The sequence below is a fragment of the Pteropus alecto genome, unplaced genomic scaffold, assembly GCF_000325575.1.
Source record: "Pteropus alecto unplaced genomic scaffold, ASM32557v1 scaffold87, whole genome shotgun sequence".
In the NCBI taxonomy this organism is placed as follows: domain Eukaryota; kingdom Metazoa; phylum Chordata; class Mammalia; order Chiroptera; family Pteropodidae; genus Pteropus; species Pteropus alecto.
In genome coordinates this window covers 15,335,391-15,340,111 of record NW_006443225.1, presented here as the reverse complement: position 1 = coordinate 15,340,111, position 4,721 = coordinate 15,335,391, and positions in this window count along the sequence as shown.

The following is a 4,721-nucleotide window of genomic DNA, read 5'->3' as shown; positions in this document are numbered from 1 at the left end:
GCCAGATGTGGAATGCAGAAGCGATGATATACGTAAACCCATCAGAATTTTATTTTTCAGAAATGGAAGATCTGCCTTGAAAATTCCTGAACAGAACCTTCTACCTAATTAGCAATTACCAATTGCTTGTTTCTCCAGTTAAACTAGAAGATAAAATACATTCCTAGAAAGTACCTAAGACTCTGTTTACACTGCTTATTCTCTGCTATTTCAGCTTCACGGAAAGAACTATCACGAAATTCTATAACTAAAAAACAAGGAATTTTAGCAAAACTTATTTCAGAGTCTACTACTTCAAAAATAATAGTAGTTCAGTCTTAATTGAAGATTCTTTTTACATCATGTGTGAAAAAGGCAGCATTGCAGAGGAAATTAATAACGTTAATAGTGTTCAGGAAGAACATTCAACCCACTTAAAATATAAAGTGTTTCCAATATTATCCATTTGTTAAAGGAGAGTGATCTGTACATTCTTAGTACAGAAAGACAGTACCTGTGTACGATGGATACGTGTTCATGAACTCACTACGTCATTCCCACTGGTTTTCCTAAACCTAAGAGGTTTTGTTATAATTACTGATCTACACACACACACACACACACGCACACGCACATTCAGGCAAGTATATACAAACAACTCACCAACCGACACATTTTATTTGCCAACGCCCACACCCCGCCAGCAAACAGGTTTCCCAGATTAAAAAGATAATAGTGTTCCCGATCCCTTCTTTTTGTCCACGATAGCAGCTCCCTCTATACTTGAGTCTTAAATGGACTCCTCCCCAGGGTGCTTTTTCATAATTACATAATTGCAACTTCAGCAATGTAAAATTAAAAGAAAAAAAAAAAAGGTTATTTCTTGGTCGACTAAGAAGTAACCTATAAAAAGACTTGTGCCTCCTCTCTTCTCCGTGTCTGTAGAGTTCATCGCGGAGCAGAAATCAGAATCCATGCTTAATACTTACGATACACCAAAATTCATTTACTAAAGTCCAAATAATATGCTTTCTTAAAATGTTATTTTTAGATGGGTTGTGTAAGCAACCTGCAGAAGAGGAAAACTGAAGGCTGCTCCTCACAAGATGTAAGTCTGAGAGGCATATATTAAGAATCTTACCAGCCTAAGCCCAGCAGATGATGAAATCTGACAGATTGGCTGGCATTATCTTCCCATTCTGGGTGCTTGTCTCATGCAATCTGCTCCCACGGGGCTGAGCCACTGCCTTGTTCTAAAAACACCAACCACACACACGCCACCTCCGATCCTAGAAACTGAAGATCTCGTCACGGCAGTAAACGGTTGTTCTCTGAAGTTTTCTTAACTAAACTTTTAGAAATCATAGTTACCACGTGGGCAGAATGTACCAAATGCACAACATTCGGAAAATTTCCTCCGTTGCTATCCACAATAGTTCAAAAATATTTGTCCAACAAACATCTATGGAGCACCTGCTATGTGCCAGGCTCTGCGGCAGCTACGAGAGATAGAAAGCTAAATCGGAATGTGGTTCTCTCTTGAGAGAGATGGACGCGTGTGTGAAAAACAACATCACAAACACGAGACTAACAGTGCAGCGGGAGGGAAAAAAAAAAAAGGCAGCGTGATTCATTCTGCTCGGGAGGCTGAGGCAAAGCACGCCGAAGAGGTTATATTTGAGCTGGCTTCAGAAGAACGAGGAGGCGTTCACCGAGAGAGAAGGGCAGAGAGTGTTCCAGACACAGCACGGCGCTGACACCTGTCTGGGACATTGAAAACCCTGGAAGGACCAGGGACAGAGCAGAGAGGGGACGGGGCTGGAAGGGGAAGGGTTCGAATGCCATGCTTTTCTTTTATACTGAAGCTCTAAAGAACCACAGATGTTTTTGTCAATAAAGAACAGTCAGATCCACTTATGTAAAGAGGATCGTGGCAGCCTGGAGGCTGGGTGGAAGGAAGCAGGGCGAGGGACTCGAAGGGGAACCATGGCAGAGCAGAGGGAGAGAGAGAGGAGGCGGCAAGCGCAATCCAGAGACAAGAGGACCAGAATTCGGGGGCCTTCGGATGTCACGGCAAGAAAGGGCGGGGCGGCACAGGATGAACCCAGGGATCCTAACTACAGTGACAGCGAGACAGACCTTCGCGATGCCGGAGCGGGAATGCGGGAGCAGCCGCAAGGTCGGGTGCAGAAGTGAGCACGCACTGGCTGTTCGGTGAGCTGCCTAAGAGAAGTGTGTTGGGGGCGAGGGGGTGTCAGGGAACTCTAAGGCCGGGAGTCATCAGTGCTGACATTAAAGTCCGCCGGTACGGAAACAAGAGACAACCAGGAAAGAAATGGTGGCCCAGAAGTGAATGAATGTGACGGAAGGACCCGGATGGTGATACGTTATGGCAACTCATGTGGAAGAGCATAATCCAGCCGGACAGAGGGACCTCGGGGGTGGACGCTCTCGGCCGGCCCACTCCAGAGCCATTCTCGAACCTCTCCTTCCTAAAGCCAGGTACTGATTTTTCCCAGTGTTTCTCTTAGAGGTGGCAGAGTGGTCCTACAGGAACCTATGGGAAAACTCGCTTCTCTGACAAAAGGAGCGTAGGTGGTCTGCCTCGAAGGAGAAAATGATGCCTGTCGCCCATGAGGTGACAAAAAGCCAAGACAAAGGTGGAGAACCCCACTGTCCAGCCCAGCTGTCAGGAACTTGCGAGCAAGAACCAAAGAAAAGCAGCATCGCCAGAGGAAAATCAGGCTTCGAGGGGCTGGCGGGAAGGGAAGGTAGGCTAGGAAAGGCTGAAGACAGACACCACGCCTGATGCCTAGCAGGCGCTCACTCACGTTTGCTACATCGCTAACCATTGACTGGACGGCAGAGCCGAAGTCTTGAAGAAAGGCCCCAGAGCAGGGAGCCTCTGCAAAAGGGAAGGGCTGGCGGGGTGGGCATGTGGTAGCTAGGCCAGTTTCGTCCCTCGGACAGAGGTCTCTGCTCACAGCGAGGCTGGGCGGAGGTGCCGGCTGAAGGGGAGGGGAGAGGCAGGCTGAGCACGCTCTCCACAGGTTCAGGTCTCAGGTTCCAGAGGGGAGAGACAGAAGTATTGCTTGGAGAAAAAAATAACCTGAGCCCACATATTGCCCTGGACACTTTACGGGTCCAGTGTCAAAGGCAGTCCCGGAGGCCTTGCACTTCGGGAGATCCGTGTTCTTAATGCTGTGAAAGAACACAGCCCATCCTCAGAGGCCCACCGCCTTACCCTACCTGGGGGCGCCTCAGGGACCCCAGGCACCCTGTAAGGTGGCGCTTACTCAGCCTGACTCAGAGGAAAGCCGGGGTCCACCAGAACCTCAGATCATCCGATTCCTCAGGCCTGACAGTTCTGGGTCCCAGGAGCCTGACCCTGGCTAGACTCCCGTGAGCATCGATCTCCGTGGCAGGAAGGGGCCGGCGGCGGGTTCCAGGGGCAGCGACCTCACAAGGTGCTGCTGCTTCGACGAGCTTTCCGGGCGGAAAGACGGCCCGCAGCTGGAGGAGGGCCGCGGGCGGAGGAAATGTGCCGCCTGAAAAGCATTCATTCAATTTCCCACAAAACCTCACAGCCCCCTGAATTTTACGGCAGCCTCATTTCCCCTCAAAGACCCCCTCCCTACACTTCTACCTCGCCGAATAAATTCAAAAAGGAAAATAAATCTAACGATACCTCGTGTGGTCTTTCTATAAATAGCGGAATATGTACTACATAAATAACAGAGTACATACATGTGTCAGAATCGCAAGGAAATAAAATTGTCATCCAGCATTGAAGGCATCTTCGGCATGTGGGCACTGCTCTATTTTCAATAATGAGATATATTCCGTACCATTTAAATAATATCTAAATGTTCCACTTAAGGAAGAATGACATTTTCAAATGTTGAGTTTTATGTACATGATTCCAAGAGTCTCACCAAATTACCGGAGAAGCTAATCTACTCTTCAATAGACAAAGCGTGTACTGCCGTTAAAGCTGCGTGGAACACTCTGATCTGTCACAGTAGCCTTCCTCGCACATGACCTGGTGGAGATGAAGCCCTAACAAGACACAGCACCACCTATTGATCACACACTAAAAATACAGTCCTTCGGTCCATTTTAGCTCTTCCGGGCTGACAGGCTGTATGGCTTTGCGATGCATTTCACATGAATAACGTTTTTTGCAGATTTAATAGAAGCAAAGTGGGGATAAAAACCATGACACACTGGCAAAGCGTTCTGCCTTCGCTTCGCTCTTTTAATGTTACTTCTTACATCTCCGTTGCAGGAAATCTTGTTAAATATTTCATGCACTCACTGGCTTATGATACACGGACTTGGGCACCTACCTGGGCCGCACTGTGCGTCCGGCAACGTGATTACAGCAGCAGCGAGACGGGCCTGCGCTCTTGTTCTCGTGGCCATTCCTAGAACCTGACCACTTCTCATCGCCTCCGCCATGAACACCTGGATCACTGCGAGGGCGTCCTCCCTGGTCACCCTGCTTTCACTCCCCGCCTCCACGATCCCTTCTCAGCTGGATGCAGAGGGAGCCCCTTAAAACCCAGGTCAGATAGCGAACCTGCTCTGCTCTAAGCCCCCCGAGCTTTCGTCTCATCCAGGTCAAATCCGAAGTCCTTCTCACCTGAGGTCTAGCCCGTCCTCTCCGCCTCAGCCCCTCCCAGCTGCCATTTTCCAAGCCACCCACACTGTCCTCCTGCTCCTCCTTGAACTTGAGAAGC